The 21803-nt window shown below is 41.9% G+C and overlaps 1 long non-coding RNA gene across 1 annotated transcript in view; it reads left to right on the top strand.

Moving 5' to 3' along the window:
* The window catches only part of LOC111091297, a 45215-nt gene extending 23787 nt beyond the window's left edge, over positions 1-21428 (top strand). The window contains exons 4-9 of the long non-coding RNA XR_005374850.1: positions 3086-3137; positions 5080-5222; positions 7336-7489; positions 14294-14434; positions 15624-15764; positions 17875-21428. This is a non-coding gene — a long non-coding RNA (uncharacterized LOC111091297). The remainder of the gene's footprint in view (positions 1-3085; positions 3138-5079; positions 5223-7335; positions 7490-14293; positions 14435-15623; positions 15765-17874) is intronic.
* The last annotated feature ends 375 nt before the right edge of the window (positions 21429-21803 follow it).

The raw sequence follows: 21803 nt of genomic DNA, 5'->3' as shown, positions 1-21803 counted from the left end.
ATGTCTTCTCTATCCATTATCCCTACTTTCTCGTTTATTTTTATTATTTATTTCTTTTTTAAATTTTAAATTCAATTAACATAATGCATTATTGGTTTCAGAGGTAGAGCTCAGTGATTCATCTGTCTCATATAATACCCAGAGCTTACTTAATGCCCATCACCCAATTAACACATCCCCCTATCCCTCTCTCCTCGAGCAACCCATTTCTTTCCTATGATGAAGAGTCTCTTACAGTTTGTCTCCCTCTCTGATTTTGTCTTGTTTTATTTTTCTCCCTCTTCCCCTATGGTTTTGTTTCTTAAATTCCACGTATGAGTGAGATCATATAATAATTGTCTTTCTCTGATTGACTTATTTCGCTTAGCATAATATCCTCTAGTTCCATCCACATCATTGCAAATGATAAAATTTCATTTTTTTTTTTTTTATGGCTGAGGAGTATTCCATCCATTGTTTACATATATACCACATCTTCTTTATCCATTCATCTGTCAATGGACATCTGGGCTCCTTCTATAGTTTGGCTGTTTTGGACATTGCTGATATAAACATTGGGGTGCACGTGCCCCTCTGGATTACTACATTTGTACCTTTGGGATAAATACCCAGTAGTGCAATTGCTGGGTCATAGGTAGCTCTATTTTCAACTTTTTGTGGAAACTCCATACTGTTTTCCAGAGTGGCCGCACCAGCTCCCCTACTTTCATCCTCATCATTGGAACTCCCTACTTCCAAGGAGCAGAACTGATAGGAAAAGATAATGACTGCCAACTTACAAAGAGGAGGTAGTGTCAGAGTGGAGGGGAAGAAGTAGATGAAATGAAAGAGGGAGGTTGTGAGGCGGGAAATGAATGTGAAGGAGAGGGTCTACAGCTAACATGTTAGTTGTGGGGGAGGCTCTACGAATCTCTAGTGAGGCTGAACCATCAAAAAAATGCATGGAAGGCACATTACAGAGGTGGAATGCTGCTACCTAAAACTTAGCACCTTTTGGACTGAGTAGAGGTTGAAGTAAATAATTTATGAAACACTCTTAGGGATTCTGGGGTGTGTGTGTGTGTGTGTGTGTGTGTGTGTGTGTGTTGTGTTGGTCTGGTTTAAGAAGGAAAGCAGCAACAATTGCCTGGATCTCCCCTCATGAAAGTTGGTTGGTGAGCAGTGCCTATAGGATGGGACTATAGCTGATCAGTTTCTCTTTTATTTGTAAATGATTTTCTTTGTAAATGATCAGAGTTTCATACACAATCACTTAGTGTCTATCTTGTGAAGGATTAATATCTCTATATAAAGGTAATGTACCTGAGTGGTTACACTCATAGTCTTGGGGTCAGACAGGGCTTGGCTTGAATCCCTTCTCCACAACACATTACTCTTGTGCTACTGGTGTGACCTCCAGCATGTTATTTCTCCTCACACATAGTAAGCTCTCAATAATTGGGCAGACAGTAATGATACAGGTTCCTGCTATCTTTACTGAGTTTACTTGTGTGGGATTTGGGAACTTTCTGCATCTGCAGAAAGGCTACTTGCCACTTGGGCTAGGAGCACATTCTTATCTGCCCAAGGTTGGGGTGGTGGTGGGGGGGGGGCTGCACCTGCATGCAGCTGCCAAAACATGTGCCTGAGGAAGACGGAACAAAATGAAAAGTCTGAGGATCAGATTGGAAAAACAAACAGCTAACTGAAATGGAAGCTTAATATTTGGATTGAGCACCCCAGCTTTGTTATTGCCTGAGTAGGACCACAAGAGCCACTTCACTGGGCTGTGCTTTGCTCTCTGTATCTGCAAAGTGTGTCTGTGTTGGGAGAGCAAAAAAGTGATGCTCCCCCATCATTTGAATTAGAACCTGGGTGGGCTGTAGCTTTGTAAATTCTTGCTGGGAATTATGGGAGGGATAGGGGGTCAGAGCACAGGGTCTAGAGGGGGGGAATGGGGAGAGGAGTGTTTCCAATCACCAGGTATTGAGTACTATGGCCTCTCCTTCTTTGGTGATTCAGGGTAAGAGGTGAGGCAGCACCTATTGTACTATGAGGGACATCTGAGTCTCTATGTGTGGGACATCTCTCCTAGCCTCTGTATTTTCCTTCAGGAACTGAGGCCTGCCAGACCTGTGAGCTTCTCTCTAAGCCCAACTCAGAACTCTGTGCAAGCAGATATATTCAAATTCATCTGTTCTGATTCAGAGCAGTGAAAAATCACTTTATGTGCTGGAGCTAAGAGGGAAGAAACACTTCATATATTGTTTCCTTTCGATCTATGGAGTCATGGGACAGCTTTTATAACTCTAGATATCATGACAAACCATCCATAAAGATGGACAGAATCCTTATGCAGCAATTACCGTAGCTTAAAGCAACATTATTTAGTATCCATTCATGGAAGTGTGGTAGCATTTCAGGACTTTGTCTAATTCCCTCATCACATTAGCAAATGAGCACTCTGCAGGCCTGGCTCATGGAGGCCTGAAACGTCCTCTGTCTCCCTTAGCCTGAGGCTCAGACATGTGTGGCTTGTTTGGGCTTTGTCCACAGTTACTTTGTACACTTACAAAGAACGATGGAGTCTGTTTAACTACATTAAAGCTCCTTCATGTGCTTGTTGGCCATGTGCATGTCTTCTTTGGCGAGATTTCTGTTCACGTCTTTTGCCCATTTCATGATTGGATTGTTTGTTTCTTTGCTGTTGAGTTTCAGAAGTTCTTTATAGATCTTGGAAACTAGCCCTTTATCTGATATATCATTTGCAAATATCTTCTCCCATTCTGTAGGCTGTCTTTTAGCTTTGTTGACTGTTATACTATATGTTGGCAAATCGAACTCCAATAAAAAAAATATACAAAAATAAATAAATAAATAAATAAATAAATAATAAATAAATAAAGCTCCTTCAGCTTAAAGCCAGATTCTAACAAAAATGTTCTGATTTAATTCAATTCCATTCCTTTCTAATTAATTCATTTAAAATTAAGAACACTTGCTGAGCAACTAATTGATGCCATGTATAAAAATCAGCAGGACCAAGGCTCTTCTGCAAAGCCAGGTGTGTATCAGCATTTGCTATTTATACCTCTGTCAACTGTAGGGTGAAGACAGTACTGGAATGCACTCACAGTTCACCTCTTTGACCAGATTTGGTAAGATCTTTTCTATTTTCCATTTTTTTTTCATTCTCATCTCCTTCCTTAATCTACTAACTCACACACTCATTTATTTAGCAAATACTAAGGACCTAATTGTATGCCCAACAGAGAGGTAGCATGTGGAGGAAAACTAATTGTTCTCATTCATTTGCATAGCTTATTTTATAATATCAGGAAGGCCAACTAGCTGCCAGATGGTGGGATTATGACAAAGGCAAGTTGACAACTTCCCTAAGCTCTAGTTACTCATCTTCAAGTGAAAAAACAGTTATATGTATTTCACATAGTTGTGAGGACTAAAGAAGCTAAAAGACAGGGTATTTTCTAGCACACAGTAGGAGCTTAAGAGTTGCTTTGTCATCATCATCATCATCATTGCCTATTTTAGAATAGAAATTTCTAGAGGTCAGTGATATTTCCATTTTATGGGTCATGAACAGGTTCTAACACATGTTAACAAGCAATATGTATCAATAATTAATAAATACTAATGAATAAAATACTAAAATAAAATACTAAAAAGATACTAAAAGTTAAGTGTTTTAAAATTGTCCCCTTCCTATAAGGAAGACAGTGTGTGGAAAAAAAAATATATTATATGACACCACATAACCATATGTGGTTAGCTTCATCAAATATCATTCTTGGGGTGTCTTGGTGGCTCAGTCAGTTAAGGGTCCAACTTTTGATTTTAGCTCAGGTCATGATCTCAGGACCATGAGATGGAGTCCTATGGCAGACTCTGTGAGGGGTATGGAGCCTGCTTAAGATTCTTTCTCTCTCTCCACTTCTCCTTGTCCTGCTCACACACTCTCTCTATCTCTTTCTCACTCTCTAAGGGGGGAAAATATCATTCTTTGCAGCACAAGGTGGGCCTGATAAATGGGGGAAGGAAGGAAAGAAGGGAAGGAGGGAGGGAGGAAGAGGGGGGAAGGAGAAAGGAAAGAAGAAGGAAGGAAGGAAGGAAGGAAGGAAGGAAGGAAGGAAGGAAGGAAGGAAGGAAGGAGGAAGGAAGGAAGGTCCACATGATAAGGAACCGTGATCTAGCTAGCCTGGAGAGAGCCCAGGGAGGGTTCTACACACCTGATTTGAGAAAGAATGTGGGAGAAACCCTGACCTTGGAGAGGGAAAGGACAAAGACCTAGGGATAGTTCCCTTATGTTAAAAGTGGTGGGGAGAGAGAATGAGAGAGGGGGAGAGAATGAGAGAGAGGGAGGGGGAGAGAGAGAACAAGAGAAAGAGAAAGAGGGAGAGAGAGAAAAGGAGGGAGGAAAGCCCTCTAGGGCAGTGCTGGCTTCTTGGGCCTACCCCTGGGAGTCACAGGGGCTCTGGCTCAGAAAGTCTCCACACTATGTTCAATGCTCTGCTGTCACCCTCTAGAAATTCTTGATAGTTTTTAAACAAGGGTTCCCACATTTTCATTTTGCACTGGGCACTACAAATTATATAACTGGTCCTACCTTACGGAAAGATTTGTGGAGGTTTTCTTGTGTGGAATGAATATAATCTGTTTTCAGTGTTTTCTTGAGATTTAAACATCTTTCAATTATTTTGGGGTGGGGGGCAGTGTTCAGTTGTGGATCTTTTGACCAAAACTCTAGACTGGGGTGGGCCTCAAGGCGATTCAGCTTTGTCCAGACCCCATAGCAGAAGAGCAGCTATTTCCTCTATCCTGTGTGTAAAAGTCCTCTGGCATGCCACCACCCCCACCCCACCCGCCACCCCCCACCACGCGGCCCAATTCCTCTGCAAAATCCTTGGGAAGTTTGCAGGCAACCTCCACAATTTGCTTACTGCATCAACTTTGGAGGAAACCCTTCATTCCCTTATTCTGGTGAAATGTTCTATGCTGAGAGAAAGGCTTGAGGTATTCCTTAGTGAGGGTGGTGGTGGGGGTTGAGATAATGAGAACAGTGTTCTGTGACATGTTGTGCAGGACATGGAGAATTTCTCACCAAAGAAGTTCAAACTTGGGAAGCCACATACTTCCGCTTCTGGGTGGATTTTGTGCAGAGCCACTTTCTCTTCCTGCCGCTTACATTCCGACAGAAAAGCACCGTGTAGAGAGGATGAAGTACTGTGAGTTCAGCCCATTATCAAATGGTTTCAAGGGTCATTTTGATCTTGTCAGGATCAGCAGGCTTCCTTTCAGCAGGCCTAAAAAGGCTGACAGAAACAATAAATGGACAATTTTGAGACTCTTTGTCAGAGTTATACTTTGGGGACAAACTCTGCCGTAAATACTGATTTCTAGTCCCCTCTCCATTTGCCCACCATTTTCAGAGACGATCGCCCCCCCATCCCTGACCACCACATAGTCATCAACTTCTCTTGCCAACATCGTGTCAGCGAGTGATGTGCGGTCGCTTCTCTATCTGCTCGGTAGTGCTTACACCACAAGGAACCAAACATGATGTATACCTTGGAGCACACATTCATCTCTAATTTAGTGCCTACATATCTGTAATAGCCGTATTGAACTGAAGCTGAGAAAAATCACCCTTGCCACCCTCCATTTTTAGGGAGTCTGTGATAGGTTGGAGGATTACCCTATCGATCACTCGTCAGGAATGATTACCTCTCACCCTTCTCTGCCTCGTCAATAAATGGCTCCAGATTTCAATTCCAGGAGACACATTCAAAATAGGGGTGTCTGGAGCTGTGAATAGAATTGTAAATATGGCAGTATCTAAAAGAAAGCATTCACACCCAACAGACAGATTATAGGATATGCCACACCCTGTAAAGGATTTAGACTTTTAAGAGTATTAACATTTTTCCCATAACAGATTGTTCCACTTGTGGAAATTACAATTACTGTCATTGCTTGATACTGACAATGAAAATTACATATATTTTCTTCAGACATGGTATTTTAACTAAGTAGTGAAATAAGGCAGCAAGTAGTTTTAAATGGGCTTCAAAGAGACTGTTGCCTTAACTTTTTAGGTTGGTATGTCTTTCTAAAAAGATTCTTGGTGCTTTGTTTAAATGCCCCAACTTGAGCTGAACCAGGCCTGGATGGCCTGAAATACCATCAAACCTCTAATAACGAGGTCAATTTGGCATGAAAAATTGGTAGTAAAGAGCACTTTATAAAATAGTAAAAATCTATACTCCAAGTATTATAGCAAGACCAACAGATGTCAAATTAAGGGGTGGGGGCAGAAAAATCTGTGCAAAGTGGATGCTTCTTATCTGAACAAAGGAACGTTGGTAGGAGCCAATGTTTCTATGCTGTGTTTGGTAGAATGCTGGCATCACAGAATCTTAATATGAATTATGTTAAAAATAATGAAAAGAGCTCTGTGGTAAGATACATGTAAGATTCTCCAAGATAGCAAAGCCAGAAGGGTTATCTTATTTTGGGGATCCTCAATGCTTTTAATTTGCTAAACTGCCTCATGAATGTACAAAGGGTGAAGGGAGAACATGGGGTGGAACACTTGCTAAATTTGTTGGAACTTAGAAAGATTTTCTGAGGAACACTTTTCAAGGAATTCAGGTTCTGGGACTCCCTTGGGGAAAGTCCTTTCCTGGTCCTGGGGGCATGTTTTGAGGCAAGGTGGTGAGTGAGACCGAGTGTGGCCCATGTTGTTGTAGCTTCCATTGAAGAACTCAGTGGTCTAGAGCCCTATGGCCATTTGGGCTGGCACTTGGGGAAAGCATGAATTCCCCTTTCCTCCTGAGGCTCCTTTGTGAAGTTCAGAAAACAATCCACAATGATTCAGCAGGAGGAAGCAAAGGCTAGAGCTCCAAATTATCAGGTTAATTTGCTTGTATTCTTTGAAGTTTGAGATCTTTGAAGTTTTGTTTTCCCTTGAGAAGTGAAGATGAGAAAAACAAATGCCAAATGTCATTTTATACTGTGAAAAGAAAGTACAATTAACAACCATGCAGTGTTCCCCAAATGCCTTAGCCAGAATACTGGAGTTGTAACGTTCACAAACTTTGACTCTGCTGTGTTTTTAATGAGATGATACACCCTGGGATTCAGGAATGCTAGAATCCTGCCTTGCCAATCACTTTCCCACTGCCCTGCCTTATGAGGTTCTAGAAGGGGACTAGTATATATACCCCAGGAACAGGAACGTGCTTGAAGCTATCACTTTATCTATAGCTATTTGAGTGTTGAGCTCTGGTAAGGACTTGCAATCCAAGTGGGACCTTCTGGTTCCTTTTACTTTCACAGCTCTAAATCCCAGTATCTACCGTTGTCTGCCTACCAGCAACAGAAGTTGAGTAGGGATGGGCAGCAGGATGGCCCGCAGAGAATAAGCCTGAATCAGTATACCCATCAGCTGCCAGCCTGGAGAAAAGGGAAAAGCAAGAATGAAGACTGACAGGTCAGCATGAAGCCTATAAGAAATAGGCCCTGACAACTAGCCTGGTCTCATTGGATAGATAACTAAGGTGGATTGTTTTAGTCTGTTTTGGCTGCTATAACACAATACTACATATTGGGTAGGTTTAAAGGAAAAAAAGTTATTTCTCATAGTTCTGGGTGCTGGAAGTCTGAGATCAGGATGTCAGCACAGTTGGTTCTGATAAGAGCCCTCTCTGGGGTCACAGACTGCTGACTTCTTACTGTATTCCTCATGTGGAGGAAGGAGCAAAGGGGCTCTCTTGGGCCTTGTTTTATAAGGACACTAATTTCATTCCTGAGTGCTCTCTTCTCATGACCTAATCCCCTCCCAAAAGTCTTACCTTCTAGTACCATCACACTGGGCATTAGGATTCTTTTTTAAAAAACATGATTTATTTATTTATTTTTTTAAAGATTGTATTTATTTATTCACGAGAGACACACAGAGAGAGGTGAGACATAGGCAGAGAGAAGCAGGCTCCCCAGGGGAGCCAGATGCAGGACCCAATCCCAGGACACTGGGATCATGACCCAAGCTGAAGGCAGACGCTCAACCACTGAGCCACCCAGGTGCCCTGGCATTAGGATTCAAACATGAATTTGGGTGTTGCGGGGCAGATACGGTCATTCATAACATAGCACAATTGGGCCTCTGATGGAAAGGAGAAAAAATTAGGAGTTGGCAGATTTTGCTCTGGTTATTGCCAGCTTGATTGGATGATATGTTGGGGCCTGACACCACCCTTGGCTTCCCCTTTTCATGCAAGCACCTGAAGCCCCAGCACGACCAAGCCACATCTGTACAGTAACCACTAACGCCATATTAATCACCAGGCCCTGTCTATCTGGAAGAAGGGCCCCTGGACCATGAAAGTATCCTGGCCTAGGGCCAAGAGTTGGAGATGAGGGGAGATGGGGCTGGGGTCACTGCCACATTCTTTGCTTATTGAATGATGCCACACAGATATGCCTCCTGTCCTTTAAAGGAATTGAGTGTGCAATTTGATTGAGCCCAGTAGAGGGGTCAGAGAAGATTAGAATGAGACATTTTCCTCACTCCTTTCTGCCTCTAGGTAACTGGAGCTCCATCTGGAAGAGCTGACTTTATGTTTCTGAGCCTGGTTTGATTCTGATCCTGGCCCTGGGATCAGAGGCTCTGTATGAATAGCATCCTGAAAGGTCAGCTGGCCTATATATGCACCCTCAGGCACATCGAGACTTCCCCAGAGACACAGAAGTCTTCTATTTAAAAATTTTTTTTTTCCTATTAAGAAATACTTCCTTACATCTAACCTCCTGCTTTTGTACTGCTCTTTGTGGAGGCAGAAAACAGCTGGGTATATCTGTCGGTAAGCCTTCTTATGCTTAAAGATTCTTGGTCTTACTTTCTCTGGGTTGAAAAATCCAGGGTTAACCTCTCTTTTCCAAGCCTTATTTTCCTTCCTTTTCACTGTTCCAAGAAAAAAAAAAGTTTCCTTAAATTTGTTAACCGTTAGAATCATCCAAAGACCTTTCTAAACAGACCAAATTATACATTGCTCTCCAGACTTGCTGCATGGAAATTATAGGGGCAAGGGTGACTTAGGGTTTGGGCAGAGATTGTCATTCTCAAACGGGACAAATATATTACTGGAATCTTTTTGAAGTGCATACCCAGCTTGCATTTCTTTTTTTCTCATGGGATGGTACCTATCCTTCAGAGGGAGGACTCTGGCATCTAGGTTGGCACCAGCATCAGGGATGCAGGGACATCTGATCCAAACAGTGCCAGAGTCTTTTCTCCAGAATTTGGAAATGGAACTTAGAGACAGGAGTTCAGTTTCTGAGAGTGACCAGAAGTATGACATGACAAAAATGGAGACACCAGGTTACAGATAGAGAGCAGAGAGATGGTCTGCAGAGAGGAGGTAAAGAAGAATGCAAAGCATTCCAATGATCCTTTAGGCTATGGTTCCAGTCTCTACATTGTTACCCTGGATTTACATGAGACAGTTGATGTCCTATGCAGTGGTATTCTCTTTGCCTAATCTAGCTAAAACAGATTTTCACTACCAGACCCCCAAAAGGGCCCAACGAAATATAGAACTAACAGCAGGACTGGGAGACATGTAAGCTCACAGCCTATGTGTTTTCTTGCTGTTGACTTACTATGGAACTCTATTTTGCTTTCCTGAGAGGAAACATGCCTCCTTGACTTCTAAAGAATATTTCATTGTCTGACTAGACAATATTAAGACACCTCAAACTCTGAATAAGCTCAGAATGGCCTGCTATGGAAAAATCTTCCCAATTGTTTTCACAGGAGAAAAAGAAACCTCCGACTAGTATTTACTAACTGATGCATTCACCCAACAACATGTAAAGTCAATACTGTTTTTGGCCCATTTTACATGTGAGGAAACTAAGGCATAGAAAAGGTAAATAACTTTCCTTGGGCCATAGAGCTGGTAAATTAGGTGAGCCAAGACTTGAAGCCAAATTTAACTATAGAGTCCAGGATTTCAACCACTTTGCTATGCCTGCACTGAAACCAAAACTCAATGGCTGAAAGCAAAACTCTTGATGCTACCTGAGAAGTAATGTGCAAATACCCATTTCTGTACCAAGAGAGCCTTCCTGTTTGGACTCTACGGGAAGTACCAAGCAAGAAGGTTCTGGCAGTTTTCATAGATGAGTCAGGCTTGCCCTGAGGTCAGAGAGAGACGTAGGGATGGAGAATGTTGCCATTTTAAGACCAATTTCTTCCTCTACATGAGTTTCTTATTTCCTTCAGGTATCTACTCCTTTACAAAGTGGCTCATGTGTTAGAGGGATGCTGGTCTCTAAGAAAGATCTTATTTGTCTGAGGGTAAAACTCCCCCCTCCCTCCCTTGCCAGTAATTGAGCATCAAATTGGACCAATTAAATGCAAGGAGAAGCTTTCTTGGGAGCTTAAGATACAATTTTGTCTTAATCTTATGTGAAAATTTCAGAAGAGAATCCCTTTTTGGATCTGGATATAATTTTATCAGTTAGCTATTGCCACAAATATGCTGCCTAGCAAAACCCTACAAAACCTCAGCACCATAGAGCAGTAAGCATCTACTCAGTTGGTTTAAACCTTGCTAATTAGAGCAATTGAGCTCTCCTGACATTGGCTGGGCCCACTAATGAGTCCAGAGATCAGCTGAGCTAGCTAGTGTTCTACATCAAAGTCTTCCATCTCTTCCCAGGACCAGTGAACTAGCCTACACGTGTTATTTTCAAGACAATGGCAGAGGTATAAGAGCACCAGTGGAAATACATAACATAGCTAAAGCCTAGGCTTCATCACACTTACCACCATCTTAGTGGCCAAGGAAAGTCATATGGCTAGGCTTTGCATCAAACCCACCTGCTGTGAAGCTGTAGTAAGTCAGATGGCCAAGCCCATCATCAATGGATGAGGGAAGTCTGTTTTTTTTCCTGGGAGTCGTGGGGAAGGTGTTGAATGTTTTGAGCAATAATCCAGTCTACCACAGGGCCATACATAAATGTGAAACTCAGGAGAATGGCAGACCACATCCCTTTTAACCTTCAGATAAAGCCAACACACACAGAGAAGAGGTGACCCGAGAGAATCCCAGAAAAACAGAGCTGGAGCCACTAAATCGTATCAACCCCAAGTTCTAGCTGACATCCAGGCTTCAAGTAATATTGGCCACGTGTGACAGTATTTAAGCTCATTTGGGATAGATTTTCTTGTACTGGGCAAGAAACTCTCCCAATTCAGAATTTTCTTTGGAATGTTTAAGAACAAAGGCCCAAAGCAATGGGAATAAACAGCACATTGGTAAAACGCAATGCAGAGCCTAGAGAGGTAACAGGGTTCCCCCCTTCAAATGTTGTCCTTGGAAACCCAACCATTCCATCCTTTCATTGCCCACTCACCTTGCAGCAGATCTATTTCTTCTTCATTTTGTGTACTTCGATTCATTCTCAGATGTTTGTTCATCTGACCTTCCAGTTGGTATGGTAACAGCCTGCCTGAACTGTGGCATTTATTATTCACTGCAAGTTCTTGTCAAGTCAGTAAGAATTAGGTTTGCCTTCTTTCAAGCAGTCAAGGGGACTAAGTCATTAAGGAGGAAAGGTGGCCCTGTACCCCTATCAGGGTTGATGCTTGAAATTCTCCTGTTAAAACTCTACTACTTTCCGGTGCTCACATTGATTGAGGTGGTTCCTTCCTTTCTGTAGAGCTCTTGTTTCCTAGATGTAGAATGCAACATTTATTTCCACCCTCTACCCCTGTCATGTTACATTAATAACAGGACACAAATTGGGCAGTTAGTCGATGGATTTGTAAAAGCCACATTAAAAAAATACAGGGAAGGAACAAAGTGTAATATCTCAGAATAAGAATCAGTCATTTAAAATAATATGTACAAAGGTTTACTCTGTGCTTCTAATTGAACTAAGAAGTTCTTGACACCCTGGAGGGTAAAACATTGAATAAGAACATGGCTAAAATTCACTGGATACCTGTTATGTTCTGGGAACTATATGAAGCTCATCATACAGATTACTTCACTCAGTCTTCACAGTGACCCTACGAAATAATTATCTCCATTTTAGGGAGAAATGACTAATTTTTCCAAGGTCTAACAGTTGACATGTGAGGGTGGGATTTAGCATTTGAATTAGAACTTTTAAAGCCATTTTATTTATCCTATCCTATACTTCCTTAAACAAAAAAAGCACAGTGGTTATGGGTGTAGACTTGCCTATGAGAATAATAAAATCTGGCCTTGCCATCCATTCAACATATGACTTTGGCCAAATTAACCTTTCTGTGCTTCAGTTTCCTCGTTTATAGAATAAGAATAATCCTAGTGTTAACCTCTGAGTGCAGTCCTTAGAATTAAATGAGTGTACATAAAACACTTAGCACAATGCGTAAGTATAATGAATTCTCAAATGATGGCTATTTTTATAATATTGTGAATTCCTGGCACAACGCTGTCCATTAGTTTGTTCTATGATGATGGAAATGTTTTAGAACTGCATTGTCTAATGCTGGAGCCTCTAGCTCCATGTGACTTTGAGAACTTAAAATGTGGCTAGTGCAACTGAGAAAAGGAATCTTTTATTTTATTTCATTTTAATTAATTACAGTTAGTTAAATAGCCACATGTACCTAGTGACTACCATATTGGACAGCACAGGTATAGAATTTGCCAGATATAATATGTACAAAAAGAATAAGGTGTGATTCCCATTTATGAGAATCTTATGGTTTAATGGAAGACCAAGCTGACAAGCAAATGATTAGTAGGCATGGTATTATGGTGCAGCTATATATAGAAAAAATGCCATGGAAACTCAAAGAGCAAGGGACTAATTTGTGCTGGGGGATCAGGGAGGGGTTTTTAGAGGCAATGACAGTTGAGCTAGACCTTGAAGGGTAAGTAAGGATGCAATTCATTCATTTAGCAGATATATGCTGAGACCCTTCTCTGGGTCAGGCATCAAGTTTGAGAGAGTAGATGATTGTCAAATGGAAAGTGCATTTGGTAAGGGTACAGAGGAGACATCTCTGTTGGTTAGACTGTTTGAGGAGGTCCTGTTGTAAAAGGTAGAACTCGAACTGTCCCTTGAATCACAGTGCTGAGAGCTAAGAGAGGGCATTCCATGTAAGAAGAATAGCATGAGTAAAGAAGTGAAGATGGGACCAGTAGCCACCACTAGGCCAACCTAGCTGAAGTAGAGAAGACGGTTAGAGGACAGCTATGGTGAGGTTCTACTGGAGATGGCAGGTAAAGTTGGGGAGGGTATGAAGCAGGCTATAGATGGTGGCTAAAGGGCTCTTACCTTTGTGCCACTGCAGATTTTGAAGTAGATGTTGTAAGTTTTATAAAGTTGTCTGACAGAGGGCCCCAAGTGCTTCTGAAAAAAAGAGGCAGAAGGTTCATTTGGGAAGACACTCCCCAGACCCCCAGGCCCAGAAAAGTAATGTTCAGTTTCCTGGTATTCTGGCTGCCAGCATCCATTCCCTTCCTATTGCTTTCCCCATTTCCCCCATGTCCCTTTGAGGGAGGTCTGGCTCAGGTGGTCTCTCCAGAGAGATTCAGGCACTGTCCCTGGACTTAAGCATTTGGTGCTAGGGATGGGACAGTTGGAGGTCAGAACATTGCTGTTGCATTGTGGCAAAAATAATAACGCAGAAGAAGCATGCCTTGACTACATGGTGGCAGCATGAGTACGGCCCTGGATTTTCTCAGAGTCTGATCCTCCAGCCCCCTGCCATTTTGATATACTTCCACTAAGTCTCTTGTCACTTAAGGTCATCAGAGTTCATGTCTGTTGCTTACAGCCAAGAACTCTGACTGACCCATTTGAAAATAATGAAAATTCCTGCAAGTGGAAGTGCTTGGTAGTGGCCCCAACTCTGCCCTAACCTGTCGTCTCTGCAAAGTCCTCCATCCCTGGGCCTCACTCTCTTGTCTCCCTAACAAAGGACCCACACTAGTGTTTTCTAAGGGGGCTTTTGAGCAAACATTCAACCATACCCTAGACCAAGGCAGTGGAAACAGAAGGAAAGGGTGGCTGCAAGACATATTTTACAAATACATTAAGAAGAGAAGAGAAGGCAAACCAGAGTGAGTAAAAGGTAGCTGTGTGCTTTAGAGCCTGAAGAAAAAAAAACTTTGCTTTCAAATCACCCAAAGCCACTTTTGCCTTTCGTAGTTGTTGTATCCATTTGACCAAAGAATCAGAGTTTTAAAATATCCTTTTGTTCTCCCTTCTTTGTTAATCCCCTGCCAAGAAGCTCTGCCCATAACTGAGTAAATCCATCAGGAGCTCCTCAGTCATCAGAAGATTTGTAACTCACTGCCAGTGGTGTTGCTGCTGTGATCTGGACTTCAGAGCTGGAGGAAGGGCATCTGGAGCAAACAGTCCAGTCAAGGTTTGGAGATGTGTCCTGCTGGACGCAGCAAGTGATGTTCCATATGCACCTGTCAGCTACTTTCCTGTTCCTCACACAGAGCAAACCTTTGGCTCAGCCATTCTCCCTTTTTACAGGGACTTCTAGACTACTCCCTGGCAAGAGAGATCTAATCCGCCCTTCATATACAAGCTCAGGCTATTCACTGAATAAATGTGCTTTGGGTCAGGCTCTGTGCTCAGTACTAGCAATGCAAGGATAAAAGGACATTGTCCCCAGTCTCAAGGAGCTCCCATCAGCTGGGCCTGGGTATTGTCCCCAAGATCCCACCTTGTCATTTATTTTGCCTGTAAAGGCGCCATGGACCAATTCCTGAGGACAGGGCCATTTTCTATATTTTTCACAATGCCTGTTCACCTAGAGTGTGTGTTCAAATGTAGTCACTGAGAACCACACTTCGCTTTATATGGAGTGAAAGCCTTATTGTACAGTAGCAAAGGGAGAATACCAATGGAGTTACACAAATTGGATTCATGTCCCCCCTCCAATCATGGTTCTGTGATTTATTAAAAGGGTGACTGGAGAAGCTATTTAACTTCTACAGTTCTCAGTTTTCGCATCTGTAAATTCGAGGACAGATAATAATAGCATCTATTCCTTGGCATTTAAGCAGTGTGTTGTGTCGGCTTACAGAATGGTCTCTGTGTCCAAAGCTGCTGCTTTGTGTTAATGACTAGAGATCCTCAAGGATGTGGTGCATAATTCATAGTGACAGAGGGACAACTGACTGCCTGCCCCCTTTTCCCTCCGCTTTCTTTCTTTCTCTGTTCTTTCTCATTCTTCCTTCCTTTCACCTTTTCCTTTCTCATTTCATTTTTTTCTTTTTCTTCTCTGTGTCTCTTTCTGCCCTCTCTCTCCCATTCTCTCTTTTTCTCCCTTCCACCTCCATCAGAGTAAATGAAATGCTTAGTTATAAGTTATATTTAAATGCAAAAAATATTGAGCAGTGAGACCCAGTGAATTAAGTCTAGACTGTGTCCTCTTTTCTAAGGAGGCAGACCTTATTTTTCTCTTCATGAAGATGAGGCCCAAGTACCTCTTGGATAGCCAATTTCCTCAGAATTCCCCATCAGTACAGATCTGCTTAGAAACCTGACCCAAAAGCAGTGGAAAAAGAACAAAGCATAAATACGTTTTTTCTCTTTTCCAGAATTGCTGACTGATTCTTTTGGCAGTGGGATACTGGCTCTACAAAAAGAAGAGAAAAGAAAGAAAAAAGGAAAAGAAAAGAACAAAATAAGAAAGAAAAAGGAAAGGAAGAAAGCCTTGAGTGCATGTTAATCTCTGTGGTGTAAGTACTCCCACCATGGTTGAATTCAAGCTTCCAGTATAAGACCAAAGGACACAGAGGAGGGAAAGATATGTACCGTCCCCTCTCAGGAGACATTCTTGGTGTGGGCCACTGTGTGGAAATATGCAGACACGGCTCCAGTGCTCAGGCCTGTCTACCTTGCCCCCCACTCTACCCTGTGCACCCTGGGGCCTGGTCCTAGCCCACAACACTGTATCCCAATCAGGTTTCCTGCCTCTGTTATCCATTCCTACCTCTGTCTGCCAAATATCCTTCTGAAACCCCAATCCCTGCTATATACTCCCCAGCAGCTCACCTTGGCCACTCCCAGGCCCTTCACCACTCCTTTCACCCTTCTTCAGAGCTACTCCAGGCATCTCATCTCGTCTTGATGCAAATGTTATGACATTTCCATGTCTTTGCTCATATCTAACTTGCTGCTTGGAATGCTCTTCTAAGAATTCCCATTCCTGCTCCTTTGTCTGCCTGGTGAACTACAGTCATCTCCAAGCCTAGCTTGGAAGTTGTGTTCCCCTTGCCGTTCTGATCCTCCAGCTAACCTAAACTACATGACATCACTTATTCCCTCATCAGGGTCCCCTTGACACCACTCTGTCATATTCTGTGGTGAGACATGAACTGGTTTCTTATATCTCCAGGTCCTTAGATAGTGAGGAGGCCATGGGTCCAGGATTGATCTTTCATTCACTCATTTATATATATGTTGAACAAATATTTATGGAGTGCCTGTTATGTGTCAAGCATTGTGCTGAGTAAGACTAGAGTGAGGAATGAGACAGATCTTCCTTCTTCTCTGGTAGAGTTCATAAGACTAAGCAGTATAAGCATGGAACAAACAGTACAAGCATGGAATTGCAAATGTGTTCAATGGAGAAAAAGAACAAGATGTCATGAGAAAAATTCTCACTAGTGAAAGGCTTTTACGTTTCCAAGAAACCTGGAATATAACTTTATAAGAGAGCAAGAATGGTGCAGTGTTTGTATCTGTGGCACACTGGACTAGATATCCAAGCCAGCTCTGATGTAAGGGGCTTGAACTGAGATCACCAAAAGGCATGGGGATTGGAGGGTGAAAATATAGAACACAGGCTTTGAAGAGAAAAAATGGAGAAAGCAGAGAGAAATGTGCAGGAGAGCTAGGCCAGTCCAGAACAAGCCTATTGTTATTGTAGAACAAGCATATTGCTTATGTTGTGTGTGGGCTCTGTCCTTTCCCCACCCAGTTGATGGAGAGAGGCTGCCTGGGCTGGAAGGGGAGGGTTTAGAGGAGGTCTGTAGCTCACTAAAACTGAGAAGGTGAGGGGAGATAGTTGGCTTTGTTATATATCTTTGTATTTCTATTAATTTTTTAAAAAATTTTCTCCAGTGATAGAAAATTCAAATAAGATAGAATTAAGTGTGTGGGGGAGGGGGGAGAGAAAGGAATGAATGAATGGGTTCAAGTAATTTAAAAAATCCATAGTTACACCCAATGCCCAGATCTTTGTGTTTAATACCATTCCCCAATAAAATGAACTATGCTCCATGGAGAAATGACTAATTCTAGAACTAAGGCAGAGAGCATACAGTAATAAGCCTAGAGCATCTTACGGTGCAAAAAGTAAAAAAGTGCTCAAAACCCAAAACACACACACAAACACATATTGAAGGATATGGAATGTCAAGGGGACATAGCAGCCAACTGAACAAATAAGTGAAAGGTCAAAGCTGAAAGAATTTGAGTCACAAAAACAAATTGAAAGTATTGAATCAAAAGCCAAAGTATCAACCGAGTCCACACCAATCATCATGAATAGGTGATTGAATAAATAAACAAAGGAGAAGAAACAACTCTATGAGGTAGAATTTCAGTGTATGTAGATACTCTGTCCACAAGAGAATAACACCCCCTGCAGTAAGTGTGGGCTGCACAAAATGACTTCCTTCCCAAAAGCACAGTCACAGTGGAAAAACCTAAATACTACTTCACCCAGGTAATTAAGATTGGCATCAACAATGATAAGTCATGTTGATGGCATGTACCCTTGATAAGATGTGGTGAGAATGGCACTTTACAATGTGGCCTTTCTCCCCAAAACCCATATCCCAGTCTCATCATAGGAAAAACATCAGAAATCCCAGCTGAGGAATATCCTACAAAACACCTGTCCAGTACTCTTCACAACTGTCATGGTCACCAAAACAAGGCAAGTCTAAGAAACTGCCTTAGTCCAGAGGACCCGAAGGAGACATGATGACTAACTACAATGTGGTATCCTGGATAGGATACTGGAACAGAAAAGGAACAAGGAGTAAAAACTGAGTAAATCTTGCTAAAGCATGGACTTAAGTTAATAATGTGTTAATATGGGCTTTAGTGTATAGAGGTTAATAATAGAAGACACTGAGTATGGGGTATGTGGGAATATTCTGGACTATCCTAACAACTGTCTGTAAATCTAAAACTATTATGAAATTAATAGTTTATTAAATTTTTTAAGTCTGTAGTTCAACAACTTCAAATATGGCTAGATCTAAGATCTCAGATGATGTCAACCAGAATGTGTCTCTACATCTTTCAGATGTGTTGGCCTAGCTTTCAGGCAGGCTCCCTTCACTCACTGGAACCCTAATGACTCTAGACCTACATTATCCTAGTGGAAGGGAAGTTCTGTTCCTGATAATTTTAACTGAAGCTTCGGACCTGGGTCATGCTTCTGTTCCAGAATCCAGTCAGTGTGGCCAGGAGGTGTGGGACTCTTACTGACCAGGACTAGACCATGTGCAGATATCTGGAGCTAGGATACAATGAGCCCAACCCCCATCCAAAAGTCTGAGATCAAAGATGGCTTTTTATGTAAATTGGGTATTCAGTCTGCTACTATGCTGCTGAGGGGACCAGCTGCTCCCCTCCACTCATAGCCTACTTTCCAGGCCTTTAGAAATTTTCCAATTTCTATTGAGAAGAGAGACAACTTCTTGGCTAATAGGAAGATCCCTTTGTTGTAGGCCATCTTGATTGTCTCTGGCCAGCTTACAAGTGGGCCAGGCTTGGTGAGCAGCCACCTCTACTCTAACCAAAGACCCCTAGGCTGGGTTACTTACCTGAGTGATAAGGTAGTTTAGCAAGAGAAGAAAGTTAGGCCAGACAAACTCTGGGATTGGAAAGCTTTAGATATTATTGCCTCACAGAAATTTTTAGTGAGAAAAACTTTATTTTTTTGTGTGTCCTAATTTGCACTTACTCAAGGAGCTTCTAATTCATATAATTATTTTATTCTAAAGATAATGCCATTTAGTATATACCTTTTTCTTCCAATACCTTGGTGCAAAAGTATCCCCTTTAGCTTCTGTTGCTATCTGTGAGTTCTCTCATTCAATTGTTATCTCTATATACTTTAACCAGAATATATATAAGGTAGAATGCAAAAACCTTCTTTTATGAAGCATCGTCACCAACATGTCAGCCCAGTGTCAAAGTGGCTCCAGGGAGAAAGATGGAAATAGACTGGTTCTATCTATGAGTGCTAGAAGCATACATTAAAAGCTTGCATTATTAATTTCTTTGTAAAATATTTCTTCAAGAAGTTGTGCATTGCAAAATACAATATAACATTCATACCAAGTGATACAGGAATTGCTTTAAGCAAAACTTGTTGTACTCTGTATAATGAATGCTGCAATAAAAATACATATTCATTTCCTGATCACAAATCACAGCAATTTAAGCCATCTTCTCCCTAGCTTTAGTGTTTGGAGGGTAAACTATATATGTGGGTACCACCCCCTTGAACAGAGGAGCGTTCTTCTATGGGGAGAAGCCTGTCCACATGGCATATTGCACGAAGCTTATTTACTTCTAAGCCTTTCTCATTAGGGTTCTGGAAGTGGTGGTGAGGCCATCATTTGAAATACAACCAAAGAAGCACTCCTATGATCACAGCACAGTAGGAAAGTAATCCATTTTTAAAATGTGAGTTTGTTCAAGTTGTTCCATAACATATTACCTTGAGTCTATCATTGTAGTCCTGAGAAAAGGATAGAAAAATCCAAGTCATCAAAGTACTTTAGATTTTCTTTAGTGAGAAACTTTCCTTTTGGGGTATTGTTGAAATATGATTTATTTATTTATTTTAAAGATTTTATTTATTCACGAGAGACACACAGAGAGAGGCAGAGACACAGGCATAGGGAGAAGCTGGCTCCATGCAAGGATCCCGATGTGGGACTAGATCCTGGGACTCTGGGATCACACCCTGAGCTGAAGACAGACACGCAACTGCTGAGCCACCCAGGTGTCCCTGAAACATGATTTAAATGACATGATGCTGAGTATCAAATAAGCGGATTTCTGAGGTCACTCCAGGATTAGGAGAGCAGTGAGGTACCCTTAATCTTCTTCTTTTTACCAAGAGAGCTAATAAATGCCAGTGGCCTCCATCTGTGACCACTTGTGCCTTTTGGCCATGACCTCTGAGGATTTGGACAGCCCTCAAATCTTCACTGGTGTTAGCATGAGAGGTGTTCAATGCATGTCTTCCTGACCACCAGAGGTTCCATTTTTCTGGTGTCCTAGGGATCTGTCCCCTTCTTTATTCTCTTCTCAGATCTGAGGGGAACTCTGCTAAGCAAACAACAAACATTTGCTCAGTTGCTTCTCTCCTGAGATTTAACAGGGAGCCTGGTACATTGTTGGTTCTCATAAATATTTGCTAATTGGGTGAATGAACAACCTACGAGGTTAGGACTGTTTCTTTGCTTTTCAGAGGTGTGGGCAGACTCACTGGGTCATGTCACTTCCAGGGAGCCTGTCTGGTTCTAGGGCCCTGGCTCTCATATTCTCTCCCCTCTGCCACTTATAACAGATTTTCCTCTCATTTGGCTCTTACGTGTCCTGCAAGTGATTTTCAGGACAAAACTCAAGTACAGAGATTTTAAGGTGATTCAGAAACATTGAATTTCTTAACAGTTATTGCCCCATTATTATTGGCAGCTTGGGAATTGTGAGGAGTTCAACACACTGAATTGGAAGACAACTTGAGAAGTAGGGTTTCTGAGAGGCATGGTAGATGCCCGGAATAGCTGTTTGCCCAGGAGAGTTAGGATATTGGCTCTACAGGGAACCTAAGAGTTGAATTAGGTGCAAACTGCCTCCTTCCTCAAATGTGTCCCCATACTGCCTCCAGAATTATTTCTAAAATGTGGACGTTAGCCTATGAATGACTTCTTATTGTCCACAGTGTAAACAATGAAGTCTAAAGCATGGCCTGCAAGTCTTCCGGATGAACCATGTGGTCAGTCTATCTATAACCATCCCATCCCTCCCCGTTGTGTGGCAGCTTTGTGGGTTACAAAGACCAGCTGTTCAGTTTTAAAGATGGCTTTGACTGCTCTAACCCAAAAGGATAGCCCCATACCTATCATTACAGTGATTGGTTAAGGTGTCCCAGATGTATATCAATTGGCCCATGTCCTTCTATGGTCACAGAAATTGGTTCGGGGGTGAGTCAGTCATAATAAAGTCTGGGACTTTTTTTGGAGGAACAGGCTTTCTTTCTTCCTGTGGATGTTACTTGGGAAGCATATAGCCTTGGTAGTTGGCAGACACTCTGTGACCATGAGGGGTAACTGGTGTTAAGACGAAGAAGATATTACAAAAGAGAGAAGAGTAGAAACGTAAAGAAATCGGCTCCTTGGTGATATGACTGGGTCTTTAGATCAAACCAATCTGACTATTTAGGTATTCATGTTTCTAAAAGCCATGAACTTACCTATGTCCAAAAAACCCCCAATAAACAATGAAAAAAAATGAATGTTTTCATAGTTTGGGCTAGTTCAAGCTGGGTTTTCTATAACTAGTGACTAAAAGCTTTCTGAGTGATATGCTGCTTATAAAGTAATCCCAGGATTACTTTTAAGATTTACCTCTGCCATTCCCTACATGCATCAAAGGTTTCACCTGAAAACATTACTGCTCATTCTCTGTGAATTTTCACATATGGTGCCCTCTGTCCTCACTACCCTACCTCCCTCTCTGTA

Source organism: Canis lupus, chromosome 20, assembly GCF_011100685.1.
Source record: "Canis lupus familiaris isolate Mischka breed German Shepherd chromosome 20, alternate assembly UU_Cfam_GSD_1.0, whole genome shotgun sequence".
Lineage (NCBI taxonomy): Eukaryota > Metazoa > Chordata > Mammalia > Carnivora > Canidae > Canis > Canis lupus.
Note: the sequence above shows the minus strand (reverse complement) of the source record. Positions and strands in the feature narration are given on the sequence as shown.